The sequence below is a fragment of the Canis lupus genome, chromosome 17, assembly GCF_048164855.1.
Source record: "Canis lupus baileyi chromosome 17, mCanLup2.hap1, whole genome shotgun sequence".
In the NCBI taxonomy this organism is placed as follows: domain Eukaryota; kingdom Metazoa; phylum Chordata; class Mammalia; order Carnivora; family Canidae; genus Canis; species Canis lupus.
In genome coordinates this window covers 21,243,186-21,269,755 of record NC_132854.1, presented here as the reverse complement: position 1 = coordinate 21,269,755, position 26,570 = coordinate 21,243,186, and the positions used below count along the sequence as shown (strand labels likewise).

At 33.3% G+C, this 26,570-nt stretch overlaps 1 long non-coding RNA gene across 2 annotated transcripts in view; it reads right to left on the bottom strand.

The window, feature by feature from the left end:
* Positions 1 to 26,315, bottom strand: part of LOC140607953 (uncharacterized) — a 49,429-nt gene extending 23,114 nt beyond the window's left edge. For both annotated transcript variants that reach the window (XR_012009876.1, XR_012009875.1), the window contains exon 1: positions 26,180 to 26,315. This is a non-coding gene — a long non-coding RNA (uncharacterized lncRNA). The remainder of the gene's footprint in view (positions 1 to 26,179) is intronic.
* Between the last annotated feature and the right edge of the window lie 255 nt (positions 26,316 to 26,570).

Below are 26,570 nucleotides of genomic sequence, written 5' to 3'. Positions count from 1 at the left end.
AAGTCAAAATCTCCTTATTAAGTAATATTAAAGGGAGGCAAAAAAATTGACAATAACATTTTGAGGAGATAATATCATCAGGCATTACGTGAAATAATGGAGAAAAAGTACAAAATAAAGTTGCGATTCAGAGGAAAAGTGATAGAGAAATGAATAGAATATATTTGTCTGTTTGAAAATAGAAAATGCTTCTCAAAATTAATCTCAAGATGAAAATATTCATTATTATCCAATTGTTAGATACTACAGATAATTTCCAAGTATAAAATAATTATTTAAGAAAACAAATGCAAAATACATTTAAAAATTTAACTGAGGGGATCCCTGGGTGGCTCAGCGGTTTAGCGCCTGCCTTCGGCCCAGGGCGTGATCTTGGAGTCCTGGGATCGAGTCCCACGTCGGGCTCCTGGCATGGAGCCTGCTTCTCCCTCTGCCTCTCTCTCTCTCTCTCTGTCTCTCATGCATAAATAAATAAAATCTTTAAAAATTTTAAAAAATTTAAAAAAATAAAAAATTTAACTGAAATCATTATGAGATTATTTAGAGAAGAAAAGAACTATTTTGGCTTTTCAAAAATCATTCAATCTATGCATCTTTTGATATACCAACAACTTTTTCTTAGTTTCTAAATGGTGTCTTACCTATTCTCAGTTTAAGTTGATTATTTCAGGGGTGCCTGGGTGGCTCGGTGGTTAAGCCTCTGCCTTCAGCTCAGGTCATGATCTCAGAGTTCTAAGATCAAGTGCTGAGTCAAGCTCCCTGATCAGCTAGGAGTCTGCTTCTCCCTCTGCTCTCTCTCTCTCAAATAAATAAATAAAATCTTTAAAAATAAATAAATATTAATATAAACTTGCTGGTAATTTAATTTCTTCAGAAATAATAGGAGGACAATAGACAATGTCATAACATTGTTCACACTTTGAGACAGTTGCTTACTGAAGTTCTATTAAGAAAGAAAAAGATGATACCTTTGGTAAAGAAATGCAGAATAATAAATTTTAAGAATTACATGTGCTTTAAAGACATGTGGAATCACAGAGTTGTATTGCATATTTCTATACCTACAATTGACCTATTTTAGAATATGATGCAAATCCTAAGGTAATTATACTAGCAATAAATGTGGGTTTCAAAGAGATTTATATTAGCCATACATCAAGTAACTATTTACAGAAATAATCATCACACAGTGAATATGAGACTCATGCACAAACATATCTTATAAGAACTATTGTTGATGGGATCCCTGGGTGGCGTAGCGGTTTAGCAGCGCCTGCCTTTGGCCCAGGGCGCGATCCTGGAGACCCAGGATCGAATCCCACGTCGGGCTCCTGGTGCATGGAGCCTGCTTCTCCCTCTGCCTGTGTCTCTGCCTCTCTCTCTCTCACTGTGTGCCTATCATAAGTAAATAAAAATAAAAAAAAAATAAAATCTTTAAAAAAAAAAAAAAAAAAAAAAAAAGAACTATTGTTGATCAACTGGCCAGATCAAAACATATTTCTAATGATGTGCCATAGAGCTATATTATTTTCTAAATTTGATTCACTAGCCACCATAATTCATCTACAATATATAAAATACTTTGCTGTATGAATAACATTTCAAAATATAGAATTGAGCCTTTTACAAATTATTGAATTAGTGATAGTCATGATAACATATAATACATAATATATTTTAATAAATGTTTATTGAATTGCATTGACCTTTGCCTATAGTAATACAAGAGACATCTTGGCAATCTTCTGCTATTTTGCATACAAGAATGCTAAATGTAATAATACTCATGCTTGTTTATATTATTAGAAACCCAGAAAGACAATTATCCAATTGTGGATGGGAACAAAGTTCACAGGTCCAGGCAGTGACACAAATGCTGAGGCTGCCAGCTACCAAGGGGCTTATAAACCAATGGTAATTGCCTAGAAATTTAGTGTTTTGTCCTGAGTAGAGTGGGAATTTGGATCCAGGACCACCTCATATATGTCAAGTTCCAATGAAAGCTTATCTCTCAAAAAACAAGTGAATTAAAAAAAAAAAAAATCCTACCACAGAGGCAGAAGAGCAAGAGAAATTTTCTGTTTCATTCCTGGCTCTGAGTGTAGATTTAAACAAACAAAAGACTCCCTTGAAAATTGGTTAATAGTAGCTAGTTTTCAAATAATTTGGTTGTTGATTCTCAAGGAATCTCAAAAACTACATGCTTTTTGAAACTTAAAATAAAAATGAGACTATAATATTCTTAGGTAATTGATATAAGCAAACATAAATCCCTCTAAAATAAATGCTCCCTCAACATGGCTCTCAAACATTTCCATAAGAATTCCAGGAAATGTGAAGTTGTAGTAATAATTAATTTAAAAAAAAATCTACACAAAATGCAGAAGTAAGTAAACAAATGTAGGAGAATTTAAGGAAAACCAGAAGCAGATAAATGAACATATCATCTAATGAAATTACCAAATACAGAACAATTAAGGAAGTTTATCATGGATATAGAAATTAAAGAGGCAGTGAAAGACTGAAGAAAGGTGCAAGATTTTGAGATTAAGAAGGTTAGAGAGGGGGCATATTCTGGGTGGTTCAGTGGTAGAGTATCTGCCTTTGGTTCAGTGCTTCAGTGGCAGAGTATCTGCCTTTGGCAAGAGTAACAAATCCTAATTGACAGAGTTTAGAAAAGCAAGAGTAAAGTAAGGAATATACATAAAACATTTTGTATGAACTAGAACTAGGATAGGTCTGCTTGTATGCTAGATTCCTTTTATTTATTTATTTATTTATTTATTTATTTATTTATTTATTTATTTATTGGTTTAGAAGAGTCAACCACTGATTCGTTTTAGAATATGCTAAATTAACTACACTTATTAAGGTGTGGAGGGTAAACACTAAAATAACAGAAACTTGTATATCTTTTAAATTAGAGGCTGTAGGGGCACCTGGGTGGTTCAGTAAGTTAAGTGTCTGACTCTTGAATTTGGCTTAGTTCATTATCTCAGGGCCATGGGATTGAGCTCCATGTCAGGTTTCCCAGTCAGTGCGAGTCTGCTTGAGATTCTCTCTCTCCCTCTCTCTCTGCCTCTCCTCCTTCTCTCTCTCCCTCTCTTTCTCTCTCTCAAATAAATAAATAAATCTTTAAACATAAGTTAATGGCTGTAGAAAAAGGAAATGAAGAAAATTATAAAATAATTAAAAGGAGGAAGAAACTTGTGTTGGAAGAAATAAAAGAGGAGATAAATAGAAAGCAGAGAACCAGGTGATAGGAAAATATTCAAATATGTCATATTCACAAGATAATTAAATGAATTCAATGAGATTTAGGTTGGATTAAAAATACGAGATACAGGGCAGCCTGGGTGGCTCAGCGGTTTAGTGCTGCCTTCAGCCCAGGGTGTGATCCTGGAGACCAGGATCAAGTCCCACATCATGCTCCATGCATGGAGCCTGCTTCTCCCTTTGCCTGTGTCTCTGCCTCTATCTCTCTCTCTCTCTCTCTCTGTCTCTCATGAGTAAATAAATAAAATCTTAAAAAAAAAAGAAACTAAATACAGTGTAAAAGAGGAACACCAATGAATAGGTAGAAAGAAAAGGAATAGCATATGAGCTTGCTGGGACTTCCATAATAAAGTCCCAAAGACTAGCTGTCTTAAACAACAAAACTTTATATTCTCACATTTATAGAGGCTAGAAGTTCAAAATTAAGGTGTTGGAATGGTCGTTTTTTTTTTGTTGTTGTTGTTGTTTTGTTTTGCTTTGTTTTGTTTTGTTTTGTTTTCTGAGGACCACAGGGAAGGATGTGTTCCAGGCCTCTCTCCTTACATTAATAGATGGCCATCATCTTCCTGTATCTTCATATCAGCTTTTCTCTGTACATATCTCTGTAATAAAGACACTAGTCTCATTGGGTTAAGGCCCACTCTAATGACCTCATTTTATTTAAATTAAATTAATTTAATTACTTCTTTAAGTAATTAAAAAAACAACACAGTCACATTCTGAGGTACTTAGGGTTAAAACTTTAACATTAAATTTAAGGGACATGAGTTAGCCAAGAACATATTATAGACTATATACATTGATATACTGCAGAAATACTAATAAAAATGAGTTCTATAGTTACATTGTAGGAAAAGAAGATAACACTTTAGACAAACTATATTTCAAATGATAAAGGGGTTAACTATATTATGATTTAAGACTCACTTCAGAATAAGATATAATAATGTTTCAATTGTATGCACCTACTAAAATTCTTTCAAATTACGAGAACACAAAAAGAAATCAGTAAATTTACCATAATACCCTGAGTTTTTAAAATACCCCTTCCAATCATTCATTAATCAAGCAGACAAAATATCAGTAAGACTATAGAAAAATTTAATCTCACAATTAACAAAATTTAATGGACTGAGCTCCTAACAGTTAATGACAATATATATTTTCTCAAATACATCTGAAACAGTTCTATCCACTAACAAATCTTTATACTATAAATCAATGTTCGACAAATTTTTGATGAGTTGGATCATATGAAACACATATTTTGGCCATGAAACAATGATACTATACATATCAAGAGATAAGAGACTATTATAAATTAATAAAATGTTAATTAACCCATAGATGAATAAAGAAATCAAAAGGGAAACTAGAAACTGGTTTTATAGCATTGAAATAAATACAACAAAAATACTACATATCAAAACTTTTATATAAAATATATGTATATATGCAAAATATGTCTTTATATTAATTATATAGATAGAGCCACAATCATTGGTATTCTAAAATCTAAAATGCTCTGTTTTTATTGATTTTGACACCAAAAATGTCATAAAAAACTGGTCTTTTTTTTTTTTTAAACTGGTCTTTAATTTTATTTGAATTCTATGTTTCAATTCATCTTCAAAAATTTCTTTACCAAATTATGTCTTACAGTTTTTCAATTTGTAATTCTGAATACTATGTACTTCCTACATTTAAAAGACCTATATATGCTCTGTGTTTCTAACAGCTAGTTTAACTAATAAAGAAAATAGCTTAATAACTTACAATGAGCTTTGGCTCTAACTCAATACCCAGTTTCATTCCTTGTTTCAGAAGTCATTGTATCTGTCCATGCCCATGGCATGTCCATATTCTCTTGTGTATTTTATTTTTATCTCGCTGTCTTTATTTACAATCTAATGTCTCTGCCACCTTGAGACAGTTATTTTAATGTGCTTAGGATTATTATTTCCTCATTCTGTTTTCACTTAATTTGTTCAATTTCCCTCTTCTAACTTCTTAAATTAAATGTACATTTTTTTTAGTCAGTTATTGTCCTCTTTGGATAAAGGTAATAACAAACACACTATATTTTGAGTATTTCCTAAATGATGTATCACCAGACATTTTATTATTGCCATTTTTATTACTGACATTATTTTATTATTATAAATTGTTAAAATAGATTTATTATGGCTTCATTTTAAGTATTAGCTTTTTTGCCTGAGATTTTTATAGAGTATATAATTTAGGTCTCAAGTATAAGGATTGTTATTAGCTATGCTTCCAATTATGATTTATAAATTCATTTGTGGTCAAAAGAACACAATCTATATAATGTTGATTCCTGAAATGTATTTAGAATATCATTATAAACTTGTAAGTAGTTAACTTTATACATTTTTGATGTGAGGCTAAATAAATTTACATTATTTGTAGCATGTAAAGGCAAAACACATAGACACACATTTAAAATTAATATAAAAATTGAGATTAATATGTTTGTGTATAAATTCCATTTCATTACTTTGTTCTTCAAATTCTCTGTGTCTGTGTCTCTCTCACTTATGTCCAGATATTTTTTTGTCTCCCTTGGAAATGTATGTTAAAATATCTTACTACAAATTTGATTTATGTACCTCTACCCCTTGTTCTTCTTGCTGTTGCTTTATGTACTTTGAAATCAAGTTGTTAGATACATATGTCTGTATTTTTAAAAAAATTTACCAGTGTTTTTATTTTTATTTATTTATTTTTATTTTTATTTATTTATGATAGTCACACAGAGAGAGAGAGAGAGAGAGAGAGAGGCAGAGACATAGGCAGAGGGAGAAGCAGGCTCCATGCACCGGGAGCCTGACGTGGGATTCGATCCCGGGTCTCCAGGATCGCGCCCTGGGCCAAAGGCAGGCGCCAAACCGCTGCGCCACCCAGGAATCCCTACCAGTGTTTTTATACTTGAATTTATAGCATTTCTCTTTATCAAAGTATGATTTTTCAGTGTGTGTGTAGGTGTGTGTGTGTGTGTGTATTTAAAAACTTGTTTTCATGGCATTTTTTCTTTGTTTATATTTTTCTACTGTGAAATTTCCATTCCTGTATTTTTTATGATTTCTTTTTTGAGGTGAAATTCCCATAACTAAAATTAAGTTTTAAAGTGACCAATTCAGTTATATTCAGTATATTCACAAAGTTGAACAGCAACTAAAGCTTTCTACTTCGAAAAAAAATTTCGTCAACACAAAGGAAATCCCATATTCATTTAAAGCAATTACTCTCCATTATCTCTTTCTAAGCGCCTGGCAACCACCAATTTGCTTTCTGCCTCTATGGATTTACCTATTGTAGATACTTCATGTAAGTGGATGATATAATATGTAGCTCATTGTTTCTTTTACTTTTTTAATATTTTGTTTATTTATTTGAAAGAGAGAGAGAGAGAGCACTGGGAAGTGGCAGAGGGTGAGGGAGAAGCAGGCTCCCTGCAGGGCAAGGACTCTGACACGGAGCTCATACCAGGACCCTGGGATCACCAGCTGAAGAGAAGGCAGATGCTTAACCAACTGAGCTACTCAGGCACCCTGTAGTTCATTGTTTCTGACTCCTTTCACCAAACACAATGTTTCAAGGTTCGTGCATGTGGTATATCATGTCTTAGTATTTTTTTTTAAATTTTTTTTTATTTATGATAGTCACAGAGAGAGAGAGAGAGACAGAGACAGACAGAGACACAGGCAGAGGGAGAAGCAGGCTCCATGCACCGGGACCCCGATGTGGGATTCCAGGATCGCGCCCTGGGCCAAAGGCAGGCGCCAAACCGCTGCGCCACCCAGGGATCCCCTTGTCTTAGTATTTAATTTCATTTTATGGCTGAATAATATTCCAATGTATGTATATTCCATAATTTATTATTCATTCATCTGTTGATAAACATTTTGGTTGATTCCATCTTTTTATTACAGTGAGCAATGATGCTCTGATCATGCATGTACATAAGCTGGTTTGCCTATTCCCTTTCTTTTTGTATTTGTATGTACACCTAGGAGTGAAATGGCTGGATCATTTGATAATTCTATGTTTAACTATTTCAGGTACTGCCAAATAATTTTCTATAACCATTGAACCATTTTACATTTCCATCAGCAATATAAAAGGTTTCTAATTTCATGTTTTCACCAATGTTTACTGTTTTCCATTCCAACTGTTGCCATACTACTGGATGTGAATGAAATATTCTTGTCCTTTTGATTTGTATTTTCCTAATGACTAATGATGTTAAGCATTTTTTTAAAGATTCTATTTGTTTATTTTTGAGACACACACACACACACACACACACACACACACACACAGAAGGGAGAGAGAAAGAGAAGGGAACCCAATGTGGGACTCGAACCCTGGACTCCAGAATCACTCCTTGAGCCAAAGGCAGATGCTCAACTGCTGAGCCACCAAGGTGTCCCAAGATCCAAGTTTGGTATACATTCCTTCTAATATTCTTTTTCAGTCATTTAATATTTTTTGTACCTGTAGGGCTTATTTTTATTTAATGTTTTTTTTTTTAGTTTCAGGTGTACATTACAGTGATTCAACAATTCTGTACATTACTCAGTGCTCATCACAATGTGTACTCTTAATTCCCTTCACCTATTTCACCCATCTCCCCAACTAATTTCCTTGTTATAACCACCAATTTGTTCTCTGTACTTGAGTGTGTTGTTTTTTTTCTGTTTTCTTTTTTTCTGTGTTTGCTGTTTCTTAAATTCCACATATGAGTGAAATCATGTGATATTTGTCTTTCTCTGACTGACTTATTTCATTTAGCATTATATCCTCTAGATCCATCCAAGTTTTTTCAAATGGCAAGTTCTCATTTCTTTTTATGGGTGAGCAATATTCCAGTATGTGTGTGTGTGTGTGTGTATGCATATGTATTCTGTGTGTATATAAAAATATATATGTATAGGTTTATGTATGTATATATATATATATATACATATAATTGGGTGGCTTACATATTTTAGCTATTGTAAATAATGTTGCAGTAAACATATATATATATATATTCTTTTAAATTGGTGTTTTTGTATTCTTTGGGTAAATATCCAGTAGTGGTGTTATAGAGTCTTATGGTAGTGCTATTTTTAACCCACTGAATCTGTTTCTATGTGTTCGGAAAGTCAGTTATGTCTCTGCTTTTGAAAATAGCAACCTTATTGAGAAGTGACCCTATAATGCTCTGCAATGCAGTGTCCTCTATTAACCAGAACCTGGAGCTTCAGGGGTGTCTCCTGTGATACGTGAACCCCCTTATTGTAGCTAACCCATGTTTGCCTTTAGTTCAGTCATCTGTAATGGCTCTCTTTGCCTATTGGGGGCATTTTTTTTCTTTGGTTCCTGTGTTGTTAGTGGGCTAGTCTGGGGCTACTTCTGCTTGAGTGGGGTTGGGCCAGGCATTTACCAGAACTCTAGTAGCACTGAATTGCATGGTGTTCTCCCTTTGTTGTCTCCTGAGAAGCTTTCATTGGTGGTCAGTCCTGCAGTCAGACTGGATCTAGGCTCCCTGCCCACTGCTGGGACTGCAGTGAACTGGTAGGTGGGGTTTTCTTTCCCTCTCCCTGGGGCAGGAGCCCCTTTGGGGTATGCTCAGCTGTCAGGGCTGCTTGCACACTTCCATGCCTGTGTCACTGCTTTGGATGAATTCCTGTCCTTTTCCTAAATTAATTTTTTTTCTATTCTGTTTTGTTTATTTGATTCTTGTTCCATTATTACTTGACTGGTATCGAACAAGGTTTAGCTAACATCTATTTCTTCTCTTTATTAAATATTTACTTGTCTTTGTTTCCTATTTAAATTTTTAATTCTTTCTTCAAAAAATCTTTTTATGTCTATACCTCTCTCTGTCTCTTGTTTTTTAAAATTATTTCTACTAAGGGTTTTCAGTATTGGTAAGTATCGGTAAACTTTTAAAACTTTACATTTATTGAAAGAATAGTCATATAATATGCTCATGTTTTATTAATATATTAATTAGATAGAAAATCAGTAGTTCAATTTTTTTTCTATGAAAATTTAGAAAAGATCACTGTTTTCTTATCCCCTTGTCACTACTATGACACTGGTCAAAATCTGATTTTCTTTTTTCCTTTGAGATTCTATTAGCTTTAACAACTTTTGAAAATAACTCTTTCTTTGATGACCTTCTTATCATTCTATGTGCGGATTTTTAAATATTCTATTTGAAATTGTCATATTCCTTTCAATCAGAGGTGTTCTATGTTCTTATAATTCTTTAAAAGTCTGTATAATAATTTTTTTCTTTTTTTCTTTCTCATACATCTGGACTACCTCAATAGTAATCCTACACATCTAATATTTTTTGTTATATGTCACCTGTTCCTTTATTTTTCATGTGAATTTTATAAGAGTTCCTTTATTGAATTTCCAGTTTAGCTTATATATTTAAATTTAAATTTATTTAAATATAAATAAAAATTTTAAATATTTTTATATTTTTAGTTCTGTTATTTCTCCTTCTAGTGAATTATTTCAACTCATTATTTTTATCTAATATTTATGCTCAATCTTCTTTATAACCAGTTCTTACTTTCTCATTATGTTATTTCGAATATCATCTCTTTGAGGTATCATTCTTAATGTAATATTTTCTTGTGTTTCATCAAATCTAGTTTATTTAGTGTGTGTGTGTGTTTTTAATTCTGATGTCTTTTTCTTATTATAGTTTGATTCTTAAGTACCTATGATTTTGGATTTTGAACTTGTTTATCCTTGGAGGTACCACATACTTGGCTTGTAGTGTGTATAAGGTAGAAGGAGCAAGGCCAAGGCCTTACTCCTTCTGATAGTTTTAAAGTGTGAAGAAGGGGAGGCATTCTCCATGGCAGAGACTATAGTATTATGGTTGAGCTTGGCCATTCAGATCAAGAATTTTCTCTTCAGAAAATTCTGAATGTCAGAGAAATTGTCTTCACCTGTTTCATTAGCTTTTCTCCCTGTTTGTTTATAGTGTAACAGGGAGGAAGCTGTCAATCCCTGTTCTTTACCCCCACCCTAGATGTGACAACCCTGTTATATATCTGGCTCATGGTGATGTAATAATTACCTTAGAGGCATGTAACAGAGAACAGAAAGGCCGATCACAGCTGTCTTCCTGTGTGGACCTCACATACACATCACCAAGACCATTACACTAAGTTACAGTTGACTTCATTACACCAGAAATGCTCCCCAACATGTTAGTTCTTCAAATCTGTAAAAATTGCACCAACAATATCAGTATCATGTTGATGTGATTTCCAAAGGATATTTTCAAAAACCTTGACAGTCAAGGTTTTTGACTGAATAATTGCTTCCCTCCCCCCGACTTTGGCTCCAAAAATGGCATTCTTTTTTGTTTGTTTTTAATCCCTTAGACTTGCTTTGGGATTTTCTTTGTATACTTCTCTTCCTACCAAGTGTTGAATTTATTGATATGTTACCTAAAATATCCTCTCTTATAAAATCTTTATAGTCACATAGTGTTGCCAAACTCCATTTATTAAAAAAAAAAAAAAAAAAAAAGGCCTGTGTTTTTCCCTTTGATTTGTAGTGGAACATCTGTTATGCATCAAATTATCATATGTCCACAGGCATATTATTTAGAGGCTCTCTTTTCTCTTTTAGGCATTTATTTATCTATGCCTGAGACTAAATGAGAGAGTATTACTCATTTTTTTGTAGTAAATCTCTGTATTTGGTAGAGTAACTTCTCCTTTCATAATTGTTCTTCAGCTTTCAAGGGTGTCTTGGCTCTTCCCTGGGTTTTCTTATGAATCTTAGCTTATCCATTTCCATTTTAAAAAAATATTGAATTTTTTTAATGTTGCAGTTTTTTTACTTAATATTGCATTGAATCTATTAAGACTTTTGTGCAAAACTATAGCTTTATGTAACTGAGTCTTCCAATTGATGAGCATGGTATATATAATTTACTTAAATCTTTTTTTAAGATATTTATTTATTTATTTATTTATTTATTTATTTATTATTTATTTATTTATTCACTCATTCATGAGAGACCCACAGAGATAGGCAGAGACATAGAGGGAGAAGCAGGCTCCTCACAACGAGCCTGATGCGTGGGACTCGATCTTCAGACCCGGGATTATGCTCTGAGCCAAAGAGACATTCAATTGCTGAACTACCGAGGCATCCCTAAATCTTCTTTAAATAAAGCCTCATAATGTTTCTTATAGTAAACTTGCCCAAACTTTGTCTTATATTGATCTTTTTAGGCTACCATATAATTTGATAATGTATATATATGCAAAATGTGTGTGGATCTGTTGTCATGTATGCTTGACAGTTTGCTTGGCCTCTTGTGCACCTGACTTCTTGTGTGCTGTTCATTGTCTAAGAAAGAAGCGTTTTGGAAATGCTTTGTGTTTGCTTTCTGGGGGCATAACCAGATCTAAACTAGTAAAATACAGATTCCTTGCTTCAGGTTCTTTGATCAGCACAGACTGTGTATGTGTATCTAGGCTAGGAATTTTTATATTGTTCATCTGCTGCCACGGCTTTTTAGGGATTTCTCCATTTCTCAACTTTATTGTTGTTGTTACTGTAGTTGTTCTTTCCTGCTTAGCACCAACTCAGTTTTATCGTGTGTAGGGCAGGATGGTTGAATTTCTTCTTTGCTACTATCCTGAAGGTACATAGAGATTTGTGCTATCACCATAATGCAGAGCAGAGACTTTTAGAAACTTCCTACCTGGAGGTAATTTTTTGGCTTTGACTTTTCCCTCCTTAACACTGGAAGATTTTCAAACTAAGTCTAAGTTTGTGGTATTCACAAATGCCATTCGAATAAGAAAACTTTTTTTTTTTCTTCAATACTCTTTTTGCCATTATAATTTCAGGCTTTTCTCCATAATTTGCATGGACATTTCAAACTGTTGTCTTTTTTTTTTATTTATTCTAAGTTTTAGGGCATGTATTTTAAAATTTAGGTAGAGTTTTCCTCGCTTTAGATTTCCTTTAAATAATTTGGCCTATCCTTATCAGAACTGGACTTTCTGCAATTTGTTTTTTGCATTGAAGGTAGAATGATCTTTCTGCATACCTTCCTACAAACCTTATCATATTTTTGTCTTAAAATTTTTACTACCTTCTTACCACCCTCATTCCTTTCTTAAAATTTTCTCTAAATTTAAAATGTAGTGCTATGACACTTGAGACCTAGACCAGAGTTATATCTCACTCTACTCTTTATTCAGTTGATCCTGAAAAATTTTTATTCCAAAAATTCATTTTGCTTTCCTTGCCTCTGGCTTTTGAACATATTTCTGTATGAAATCTATCCTCCTCTCTCTATATTTTTTCTTTCTCTCTTAGACTTTTCGTTCAGACCTCAGTTTAAAGATACTCTTACTCTGACAGGATGCAGTCTAACTATTAGTTAAGTATACTTGGCACCAGTGCAATTTTCTGAAATTTTCCTTCATGATCCTTTTAGAATGTCAATGTACCCGAAATTTTGTTGTGTCATTAAACTGAATGTTATGCGCTGTGTTTTTTAAGATTTTATTGATTTATTCATGAGAAACAGAGAGAGAGAGAGAGAGAGAGAGAGAGGCAGAGACATAGGCAGAGGGAGAAGCAGGCTCCATACAGTTAGTCCGATGTGGGACTTGATCCCGGGACTCCAGGATCATGCCCTGAGCTGAAGGCAGACTCTCAACCGCTGAGCCACCCAGGCATCCCTATACTCTGTGTTTTATATAATAAACAACAAATGATAATTTCCATTATTACTAGCTTCATTATATTTACACCCTCCCCCATGTGATAAGACTGAATAGTTGCCAAAGTCCACATTTTCATATATCCTTTTCTTGTTGCCTATAAATAAACATCAGAAATTGAGATTTTTATTGTTTAGCCATTGGCTTTAATTAGCACTTAAAGACCTTGAAGGTGAGAACTCTACCTTACCCATTCTTTTATTCACTGTGCTTGATATATTAGTGCATCTAGTAAATATTTATTAAATTAACAAGTGAATAATTGAACAATTGTTAAATCACTTTTTGTATATAGGATAAAAGTATAAAGATGTAGGCTATCTCTTAAAATGCTACAGCCAGTAAAAGAGATTTGGAACTCTTCTAGTGGTATACTAACTCAAGACAGGATGCCAGCCTTCAAAACATAATCTGTTTTGTTGAAATAAGACATGAACACATAATACATATATTACATTATGCTGAAGAAAGTAATAGATTGAGAACATAAAGTTTTAAAATCAAAATATTATGACATTGTATTGGGAAGTCAAAGTAATTTTAATGAATGAAGTAAGCTTATAGATGTGACCTAATATGATATTGATAGAACTTCCAGCACACTGTTTGAAAAATCATGCTTCATTGATGTTCCATCATATTCAGAATAGAGATAAAAGCAACCTGGCTGAGGACAATGCATTATTTTCAGTCCTACATGGTAAATTAAAAAAAAAAACAACAAAACTGCAACAGTTTAAGACACAGTACGCAATTGTATACATCCTTTAATTAGTAAGTTAATAGATGTTAGAATATTTATGACCAGAACAACCTCAGACTTTTGTGGGTAGGTGGAATCAGAAAAAGGTAAATATCTATTCTGAAATTCCCATGCAAATATAGAGAAGATTGTGACTTATGAAGAAGTACGTCTTCAATGTTATTTCAGGAAGTGTTAGAAAATCAGGAAGATACAGTATGAAAGCTTTTAGTCAAACACTTCAATTAGCATGGAAAACATTGATATTATAATATTAATATATAATGTTAGAAAGGCAGTTTGGAAACTGAAAAAATGTAGAAAGGAAATTATTCCTATTCTTTGAGACAATGGATTTTGACAACTATAGCATTTTGGCCAATATTATGACATGATGAAAGTGATATTTTGGAAGATTATATAGCAGCAGTTAAAATGATTGATTTTGGTAGGGAATAAACTAGAAGCAAAGGGATTGATAACGGGATTATTGCATTTGCCTTATGCTGCTAATACTACTGCTACTTGCTTAGAGGCTGCTTAACATCAACTTCCAAATGGAAATTTAGTTGTCATAGCATATGCCAGAGGAATATTGAATAAAAGTGAACATGTATATCTGAGTCCCAATTCAAGGTGTCTGTCTTTGAAATAAACAGCCTGAGATAAATTTCCTGAGTTTTTACACGAAATAGATTCAGAGTAATGACAGGCTCTTTTATGGAATTGGTAACTACTGCGAAATTGAATATAGCGGAACAGACAAGGGTGTCAACCTTATCTCTATTACGTTCTAAATGCTGAATGAGGCAGGTGAAAAAAGTATAGGCACTGATGTACTTTGAAGGAACAGAATAGTGTTTCTAGGGTAGGTGAAAAAAAAATATGAGCATGAGGTGGCTATTGAAGTGGGATTCAAAATAGATATACAATTTACTATTTTATACCCATAGATGTTTAGGTATGAGTAAGGGATTGAAAAGTTTATGTGAGATTTCTAAAATTTTAGAATTCTTGAAATAAGTGTTCTAAATAAGTATTTGACTTAGCTATTTCAGGCTTTCCATTAAATCATAGGTCAAACATATCCTATGAAAAAACATATCAACCCTCAGAGCTGAATAATCAAATTTTTAATTGACCACTTCACCAGTGTCTAATGATTAAAATCTATATGAGTAAGTATCTGTACTCTGAACCTAATTCAGACAATTGGTTGTCTTTTGATAATTTTTAAATGAGATATATACTCCAGTTAAGTTAGAAACCAGTCAGATTATGGAATTTTTACCAGAGGAAGCTTTTCTGCAGACAAGAAGTTAGGGGAAAAATGCCAAGAGAAGCACAGATGAGAGATTGGAGGAGAAGAGGGAGAAAAAATGGGGGAGTAAGGGAGCAACAACTGGACAACAAATGTGAACATGAGATACTATGAAAAATGAGCTGCCTGATAACTTATTCCTTCCAATGGAGATAAGGTATATTTACAGTAAATCAGATTCTATGGCATGCTTCTTTTCCATGGTGATCATAAGCACATAGAAACCTCTGCCAACTCATTTTTGGCTGTTATAACATAAACAAATGGCTAAAATGACTGCGTCTCAGTTATCACAACTGTACAATGAGCACAGAAATATGTTTTTTGTGAGAACTGAGAGAGATAATCCTTGTTACATTATCAGCTCAGCAGCTAGTCCTTGGTTAATGCTAAAAATAATACATTTTCACTGTATTGATATTTTATTATGTTTACATACATACATTGTATATATTTACATACATACCTACAGACATTTATAAAAACAATCACCTTTTGATCTGATTTGGAATGAATTTCTCTTTTAAAAGCAGTCCTCCTAGGATATATATTAATGCTCTTGAACGTATTTACTAGCAACAGCCTGTTACTGACTGCGGAGTCTTGGCATGGTGGCTACTAATTAGGATTCTTGCACTGTGGCCTAAGACAGCGTACCATAACATTACAAATTATCACAACTGATGTGACTACTGCTTGTAATACTTTCATAATTAGTCCACAGGCTCACTAAGGCATGGCTTTGGATGATTTCTAACCAAATGTGCATACATGAGAGAATGGTCATTAGATTTCAAGAAAGCTGAACAAATGTACAGATGTCATTTCTAACTATCCTCCCTGAAAAGAGACAAAGCAAGCATAGTGACTACATTCCTCAGATGTGAATGCCCTGAATTTTGTTACTTAATTTTTTTAAGATTTGCAAAATCCAGGTTGGGATTAAAACATCCATGTTGCCAAAATCAGCCACTTATTTTTAGCAGTGCCTACGGTTTTACAAATAAGCCAATGTTCTTACTGCCAAATATTAGGACTCTCACATCTATAATGGGGTATTTGTAGAATTGGGGAATCAAATTACAGATAATTGTGAATTACGGAAGAGTTGGTTAGCAGGCATGTAAAATGGCAGATTGGGGATAGGGCTTCTTACTCACTAGTCATTTCCAGTTTTGGTTTTCCATTTACAGTCTACACTGGGTGTAGATGAGACTGTGGGTGAGTCTGAGGTAATTGGATGCCTCATAGTCTTCCACAGCCAGTGGAAATAAAAGGCAAACAATATCTAGTAAATGCATTAATGAGAATGTTAACGGGTCTAATATAAATCTGTGTGTCGAGAGCCAAAACAAAAGTAGAAATAAGCCCCTCCGATTCTTCTGGAATTTTTATCACTAAAAAAACATTTTGTTGAGTAGTAAGCAGTTCATGCCTGACTGGAAGGAATCTTGTTTCTTTAGCAAAATTCACACTGAAGTTAAAAAAACAAAAAAGCATACTGGCACCTGCTCAGTATCCACAAGCCTAGTCTATCTTGAAGTAAGTAGATTTCATGAAACAAAAGAATTGAAAATATTGCCAGACCAAAGAAAAATAATTGTATTTAGAGAATTTGAAAAAAAATCTATTACAGACAAAGATTGAGAGAATATTCATACAGATCAAATTTTTTTTTTAAGATTTTATTTATTTATTCATGAGAGACACAGAGAGAGAGGGGGAGAGACATAGTCAGAGGGAGAAGCAGGCACCATGCAGGGAGCCTGATGTGGGACTCGATCCCGGAACCATGGGATAACGCCCTGAGCCAGAGGCAGACACTCAATCACAGAGCCACCCAGGAATCCCACATACAGATCATATCTAAAAGGAATTTGCTTACTTGGTTTTGGGCAGGTGGGTGGCTCAGCGGTTTAGTGCTGCCTTCAGCCCAGGGCATGATCCTAGAGACCCAGGATTAAGTCCCACGTCAAGGCTTCCTGCATGGGGCCTGCTTCTCCCTCTTCCTGTGTCTCTGCTTCTCTCTCTCTCTCTCTCTCTCTCTCTCTGTCTCTCATGAATAAATAAATAAGATCTTTAAAAAAAAAGAAAAAAAATAATTTCTCTGCTTACTTGGTTTTACCTACTTTGGGATGAAAATTTGGTTCAAAGAGCTAATATATCAATATTCTTAATATATTTACCAATACAAGTTGAGTTTATTACCAGAAATTATGTCCCTCTTAAAATAATAATAATAATAATAATAATAATAATTCCAAGTATATATTAACTGTTTTTCTAAAGACATTATATTGAATATGCAGTGCGTCATTAAACCAGTATATAGTTTTATATCTCTAGAGAAGTTATTGTATTTCCATCCACTGATTAGAAAGAATAACTGGTGTTGTTACTGTGTTTTTCTGAATCTCTGTTCTTTTTTCTTTCTTTTGTATGTTCTAGTTTAGCCTTAACCTACAAACTAATTCTTTATCTTTGTTTTATTTCAATGCTTGTAAAGCAATGGTTTATGCAAACACTGATAAGTTGGAACAATCTTTGAATTTCATTTTTGGTTTTTTGTTTTTGTTGTTTTGTTTTGTTTTAAACTGAGCTCAGCATATCTGTATTCCCTTTGTGGGAATCTGAGTTCTCCTGTTCCACTGGCAAAATAGTCTATTGAGATTACAGGAGAGAATGTTCATCTATTTTCCAGTTAAATTCAAATTTTATACAATCTATGTGAAATGACTGTGTAAAGCTTTAACTTGTCAGCAGTGGGTGAAAACAATTAATTTGCATGGATTTTGTTGCAAAATGGATTATGGAATGGTTTGTATAAATCATTGATGGCACAACACATTTTTCAGCAAATTAAACACTCCTTTTGTTTGATTTAAAGGAAAGAAAATCAAAGGAAATGAGATAAGGAACAGAAAAGAGAGGAAAGGACAAAGGGGGAGGAGAAGAAGAGAGGAAGACAGGAAGGTGAAATATTTATTTGAGTGCAAAAGGAAAAGGCAGTATTTATTTGCTGCAACCAACAAAATACTCAAGTTACATAGCCTTTTTTATACTGTTGATTCTACTCAGGATGCTTTTGTAGTCCAGAAACTCTTCTTCAGATTAAGGATGGTAAATAAAGTAAATGCTCATCCTATTCCTATAATTTGAGTACAATTTGGAGCTGGGCCATTGTGTTTTCTGCTGTTTATTATTTCTTTCTTTTTTTTTTTTTTTCCTTTCTGCTGAGTTGTTTGCAAAATCTAATGTCAGCAAACATGTTGTCCAGCACCACATTTCATTTTAAACCAGAGTCAGGCATTTGAGTGTGTCATTACCTCCCTCTCCCATCTGCTAACATGTTCTTTTTCAGATTAGCACGGCTATTCCTAATTATCCTCCTCCCCACAGTTTTACATAAGAGAAGGGAGCCTACTCATTCCTTGAATCATTTTATTCCCTCTAAGATCCTGTTAGAGTGTTGTGGTCTGTTTTACAGTAGATCAAATGTTTTATCTTATGACAGGAGACAGAGTTTGCTAAAGTTAGGATTTAATATATTTTTGGTTAGATCTTGAAGATGACTGGAGAATCATCACTTACTCTCTAAGTGTTCTTAATTAGTTCTCTGTTATATTTTGTTCATGAGATCAGGCATGTCAGTCACTCAGTTTTCTATTTGGCCCTATTCACTATTTATTAGAAAACTGAACATCTCAGATTTCAGTTATTTTCCAGATCTTATGTTGTTTTTCTTCAAATTTTATCTAGTGAATCTATTACAATTGTCATGAAAATAGTGAGGAAATAGCCATTATTAATGCAAAGAAGAGTGAACTTCATAGAGTAAGATTCTATTTGAAAAAACGGACATTGCTTTTTCTATTATTTCAGTTGGTGTCAGTGTGAGGCTTAAAATATATAGAAGGGATAATTAATTAATGACATGAGTCAAAGACCATAGGCTACATAAACTGAGTCCAAACACATTTTTTAAGTTCAAAAGGCCATGACATAGTGAATATTGTATACAGGCTCACAATGGTCATGGAAATGAGAAGCATCTTTGAATTTTTGTAGCTTCATTACTAACAATCAAATAAAATCTCCCAGTAAATCAATTAATCAAGGAAGTAATTTTCTCTTCTTTAGCAGCAGTGCATCTTTTATCACCAGGTAGATTTTACATTAAGTACAAAAAGCTTAAGAAAATAGAAAGCATGGTACTAAACTTTCCTAATAGTAAAGAATATCTGGATGTTAGGTTTTTATATATTAAAACATATATGAAAAATTTATCTATTAGAAAAACAGTCTTACAATTCCAGGGTAAAATATATTGAATAATTTATTAAGACTTGCAAATTTTTTAGATTCAAACAGATTCCTCAGAGTCATCATTTTAATCTCTTGAAATTAAAATAATTATGTGATCCTTAAAATTATTTTGCCTATAAAAATCAAGTAATGGAACTGTTTTCAAAAAATAGTGTTTGCCTATTAAATTAATTTAAATGGTTTGAAGTTGCTAAACCATTTAAAGTTGTTTACATTTGTACATCAGACTATAGAATATTATATGGACTTTAAAAATTGTGGCTAAGATTTTCAAGCCTGTCAATAAAATTATTATCAAGACCAACTAGTTAGATAAAGCTGGATACAGTGAAAGTCCATAGCTTTTCTTGGACTCTTCAGAGAAAATATTTGAAAACAGTCACCCCCACAAATCTGAAGAGACATATGAATTTAGAAAGTCACAGTTGGAATTCTGCTCAACTGGTACACAAGTCATTAGAGACCTAAACTCCAATGTGTAAGGGAAGGGGCAGGGACACTTACATTGTACATCTGACAAATTACTGGAAGCTAACTACAGTAATAGTGAGAATCTCCCAAAGGAGCCTCATACATTTGGCTGCTTACCTTCCAGGATCCCACCAGTTTCTTACAATGAAGATCCTAAAAAGATCCCTTTCTGGCTCTGACTGTGGGAAAGGTAGTATAATCCTGGTGAAATATAACAAAAGCCTTTTCTGTAATAAAGTTATAATCTTCAGAGTAAAAGTCATTACCTGAATCTTGTGCCAAACACAGTGAAAGGGATTTTTTTTTTTAACTCCAGTCCCATTTAGACTTCCTTTCTCAACTAATGGTGGGGGTGCTGTAGAAGAAGAAACATCCCTGAAAGTCACTGTCCAGAATTACAGGACCACTAACAGGCTGATGATTAATTGGAAGAATATAGAATGGATCCCCACCTTGACACTCTACCACCATATCCAGAAAACTCCAGAATAATAGTGGATTGAAGCTGGAAGAGTTTTAGTATAAAGAATCTAAGTTGTTTATTCAGATATGATGTGGGGTCGTTGAGTGTCAGGGTCAAGAAAGAATTCTGAGACATTTTACCTCACAAAGAAAGGTACTTTTATTATTGCACAGGGACAGGGACCATGGGCAGAAAGAGCTGCACTTGTGTTTGTGAAGAGTGACTGATTATATAGGGTTTTCTATCCTATAGGGGTGAAGGTGACATTAGGGTTCCAGGAAATTGAGTCTATAGGTTCCTGGAGATTGCGCTATTGTTAAGATTGTGTTTTTGTAGTAAATTGCTAAAACAATTACAAACTATGATGTAGTTTCATGTCCTGCATGACTGTGATCTTTATCAGTTCACCATTTGTTTCTCCCTTGTGTTTGTTCTCAGACAGTCTCAAGTATCTGAGGAATGTCAAATGTATCCACCTTGAAAGGGCTGGCGGGCAGTCAGCTCACCTTTTGCACTCAGTTGGCCTTTTGCTCTCTCATCATTTAGGATGCACCAAAGTCAAGAGGAGAGAAGGAACAAATACTAGAATTTTGAAGGTTCTGATGTCTATAACAACAGCAAATATGAAATAAAGTCCAATTACTTGCTAGATTAACATAAATCCTTACACTGCAGATCTATTTCCATGTTAATGGATCAGACGATACATTGTTGTTAAGATGTCAGTTATTTCCAACTTGATATATAGATTCAACATAATCCCAATGAAAACCACAGCAAGCTATTTTATAGATGTATCTATTTTATCTATCTATCTATAGATCTATCTATCTTTATTTATCTATCTATATCTGTTTTATAGATATCAACAGTTTCAGATGATTAACTGGAAAGGTGATACAACTAGTACATGTAAGACAACAATGATGAAGAACAAAGTTGGGCTTATACTACCTGATATCAAGTCTTGCTGTAAAGTCACAGTGTTCAAAACAGAGTAATATGGCAAGGAAACAGACAGGTAGATACATGGGATAGCATAAGTAGCCTGGGAATAGATACCAAAAGTGTACTTAACTGATCTTTGACAAAAGAACAAAAAAAGATAATATTATGGCGAAGGTCTTTTTAAACAAATGGTGTTGAAACAATTATATACATTATATGTAAAATAATGTGTATAGACAGTGCTGGTTAGGAGCTCTGACTCTGAGACAACTTTAACTTGAGCACAGATCTTCTACCGATTACAAAATTACACCTAGGGCAGCCCCGGTGGCCCAGTGGTTTAGCACTGCCTTCAGCCCGGGGCATGATCCTGGAGACCCAGAATCAAGTCCCACATCAGGCTTCCTTCATTGGAGCCTGCTTCTCCCTCTGCCTGTGTCTCTGCCTCTCTCTGTGTGTCTCTCATGAATAAATAAATACAATATTTTTTTTAAAAATTACACCTATTACAAAAATTAATGCAAAATTTATTTATATAAATATAAAATGCTAAACTCTTAAATTTATTAAACTATAGGAGAAAAATCTAGATGAACATGTATTTTATGATGAGTTTTTAAGTACAACTATAAACTATGATCAATGTAAGCAATACATAATAAGTTTAATCTTATTAACATTAAAAACTTTTAACTCTGTGATAGACATTGTTGAGAGAATCAAAAGAAAATACCACAAATGAAGAGAAATTATTTGCAAAGCACATATCTGTAAAAGCACTTGTATTTAAAATTCACAAAAAAATTCAGTAAGAAAATTAACAACCAAGTTAACAAATGAGCCAAAGATCTAAACAGACATCTTGCAAAAGAAGATATACAGAAGGCAAATAAGTTGTGAAAATATGCTCAAACCCTGTCATCTGGGAATTTTGAATTAAAACAACAATGCTAATACTTAACAGAATCTGTAAAACCCAGAAAATAGATACTACAAATTGTTAGAAAGATTTTGGAATACTAGACACTCTCATTTATTGCTAGTGATAGTGAAAATGGTAGACCCAGTATGGAAGAAAGCTTAGCAGTTTTTTGTAAGGCAAAAGGCTGGCATTTGCATTCCTAAGTACTTACCCAAATAATTTGAAAATTGTGTTCAAAACCGGCGTGTGTATGTTAATAACAGCTTTACTCAGATTCTTTCAAACTTGGAAACAATTGATACACTTTAATAGGTGAATGGACAGATGAACTCATATATTCCTTAATGGAATTTTATTGAATCATAAAAAAATGAGCAATCAAGACTTGGAAAGATATAGATGAATCTTAAAAGTGTATTTCTAAGTGAAAGAACCAGTGTGAAAAAGCTACTCAGAGTATGATTCCATTTATATGACATTATAGAAAAAGCAGAATTACAAAGATGTTAAACAGATCAGAGATAGTTGCTATGTGTTTGACAGGACTCCACTGAGAAATGACTAATTTTAGGACTGGGCAGGAGATATACAAGAAGCATCTAAAGCATCTTGCAGTGCCAGAAAATAAGAAAGTGTTCAAAAAACCAGGAAAAGCAATATAATGATGAGGGCATATCAGAAGGATACAGGACCCAATTGTGAAGCTCTCAAATAACCAAAACTGGAGTGTGAATAAAATAAAATAAAGTGAAATGAAATCAGAATGGATTTATAGCCAAAAGTAAGAAATGAATATTTCTGGATCCATACTGAAATAAAGAAATGAATGAATGAAAAAGTAATTAAAGCCTGTAAAGAATTTCTGGTAGTCTAGGTAGGAAAATGAAATTAGTTCCTACAGAGAAATTGGGTTGCTTGATTTCCCTAGATCTTGAATTGCAGAATAACTGAGTCAGAGAGAAATCGACTGATTCACCATTAGTCCCCATTCTAAGGAGGAAATTGAGCAGAATTAATTTTGTCCCATCAGTTATAGGAAACACACCCATCATTCTTCTTGGAATTTCCTGATTTGGGCAGTGGAAGAGCTTTATGCTGTCATTGAGGTGTGATACCCAGGATACTGGCAGCAAGACTGATCAGTGAATTCCTTATTCCAGGTTTTAGCGAGACACAAGTTAAAGTTGTCTCAGAGTCAGAGCTCCTAACCATCCCTGTCTATAAGAATCTAAAACTGCTGGTCAAGGTTCTTTTCTCTATGAGAAAATTGAAGGACTAAATGAGAAAATGTGCTCTTTAAAGCTGAAAACAATAAAGTGGTATTAAAATTAAATGCATAAGGAGTTTGAATGAAGTCAAAAGATAATTTGCAGATGTCTGAGTGAAGAGTATGGGTGTTTCCTACATTTACAAAAGTCTAAATGTTTCTGTCAAAGACTAAAAGAGGATCTTCAAAGTTCAGATCTCAAAAAAGACTCACATTTGCATGCTTTAACATAGCAGGATTATTATACCAAAGTCTGTGTGATATCCGAATAAGGAAAAATAAAAGATTAAGAAGTTTTCTGTATCTCTTTATCACTGTTAAGTGTGCTTAAATTTTTGACCCTTAAAGAAATGTTTGCACAATGATATAGAACTACTTATAAACCTGCTATGAAAATAGCTCCAAAGAATAGGCAGGATCCTATTTTAAATTTATCAAACAACCAATCTGCAGGTTGTTCTTCTTCTTCAGACACATTTTACAAATTGAACAGTCAGGTTATCATCCTCAGTATTAATGAATAAATTGCAATTTCTAGACCTCTAAATGTGAATATCAGCTTGGCCTTCATTAAAGTTAAAATGGCCTGCAAAGTCTCACCTAAAGTCAAAAAACATTAAAATGGAATTTTTTCCAAAGAAGTTTTAAACAAAGGACTGTCTCCATAAACACTGAAATTTTTAAAAGAAAATGCAGGTTTTCCAAATCAAAGGATGTTTGATGCATATGACCACTTACTAAAATTTATTCATGTTTATGTACTCACATACAAACTACTATAGAGTATATTTATGCATCTCTTTACTTATTTCTCCCCCATCCAGAAAGTAGACTGGAGGAAGGCAGATATTTTTCCTATTTTAATTTGTTTTGTTTTCCATTGCCAGATACTTAGCACCTAGGACAGTGTTACATATGTGGAAAGTGTTCAGAAAATATTTGTTGTAGGGATGATTTAATGAGGGATGCCTGGGTAGCTCAGCCGTTGAGTGCCTGCCTTTGGCCCAGGGCATGATCCAGACTTTTTGCATGGGGCCTGCTTCTCCCTCTGCCTGTGTCTCTGCCTCTCTCTCTCTGTGTCTTTCATGTATAAACAAATAAAATCTAAAAAAAAAAAAAAGGAATTCTTTAATGAGTGAGTGAGTCATAAACTTGTTAACCTATTAACACATTCTTATATCATTAGGTTAATTAATATTTTTAAAGTGTAATTCTAACTTAATTTGAGGATCCAGAGTCTTCTATACAGGAAAATATTTAATAAGCATTCACTTTATTATTATTTATGAATTAAGAAAGAAACATTTGGAAATGCTGAAATGGGATTTTTCATGAGTAATTTATTATGTCTTGATTTGTATTTGATTTACTTTGTTTCACTATGTTTCTAAACTGTCAAAAATGTAAATCTGGATTGATTACCCATTATCAAAACCATATTAAGGTAACAAATGCATGTCAATGCTTCAAACTCTCACTGATGGTGCAAAACTATGAAACAATATTCTTTGAATAATTTTCTTACAATTTCTGCATCCAAAACAACTGAAAATGAACTGAAAAGAGTGAGATGTTTTATTTCACTTGGCATTAATATTATAGTTGACTTATTATTAGCTTTATTATATGATAGTGCTTCTCTCAGGAAGCTTCCCTTGAACTTCAAAGTGTGCTAGAATTTTCCATGTCTGTGTTTCCGTAGCATTTTCTATGTAAAGCTACCATTGGCCTTCAGTATAATAATCCTATTATATTACAAATGTTCACCTTTTCAAAAGTTTACTATTTGTCCAAAATCCAATGTGAAGACTAAGACTGTAGTTATCTGTGATTATCTTCAATCTGTGAGAACAGTAGTCACTCAGCAATGGTGGTCAAATTGAAGTATGGAAGAGAATAAAAAGCATTAAGATTTTCTGTCTCTAACATATGCAAGATTGATAGAAATTCTGAGAAGTAAAACTCACAACTGGTTAATATAGATGGAAGAATTTAAAATATTCCTTGTTTAAAAAATAAGATAAGGTCAGAAGCAGCAGCATGTAGATAAACAAAGTTGATTCTTCCTTTAACAGTGGATTCAAAAGTAAAATTTACTATTACAATATAGCTTTGACTTGATTTTAACTGGAAATATCTATCATTATGCAAAATATAAGGGTAGAGAAGTTGATGCTTAGCATTTGTCAATAATAGGAGAATATATATTCCATTAAGAATTTGTTAGGGTTGAACAGAAGTATAAAATATTAGCTTCATAGAATGTGTATTGAGATATAACAACTTTAAGATCCTTATTTCAGAAATGATGCATTTACATTTTCATTTTATGTATCTGATTACCATTTTTTGTATGCTGAATGCTATATAGGAAGAAAGACAATCTAAATCTCACCACCTAAAATATGGTGTATCATAAAATGCATATGGGATTAAAGAGGAAATTAGTGTTTGATTTCAATGAAAAATTACACACATTAAGTGTAATGTCTTTGGCTCATTTGATTTTCAAGAACTGATAGCACCAAGTAATATCAACTAATGGGGTATAGAAATAAGATTATCAGAATTGTCATATAAACCCAATGACAACTCTTCCTATGGAGACTGCTGCACAGTTGGGATGTAGAAAGATCTTCAGCAACTCACGTATCTCTTTGATCCTTCTCAACAACTGGAATTCTTAAATTTTCAGTATTATAGTGAATCAGCTTTCTTCTCTCTTACCGTTGTTACTAACACTTCTAGTATTCTCCTATTCTATTCTATTCTATTCTATTCTATTCTATTCTATTCTTCTATTCCATTCAATTCTATTCTATTCTACTTATAACTATTGTAAATCTATTTTATGTGCAAAACACTAACATGTATATGAAATATAGAACATGCACACATAGAGAGAATATATAATATAAACGCATATATATATCGCATATATATATACACATATATATATATGATGTAACACAAGTATGCTTCATTCTAGTCTCTTCTACTCTCTTCCATTTGTTTTCTAAGTGTTTTGTTTGTTTGTTTT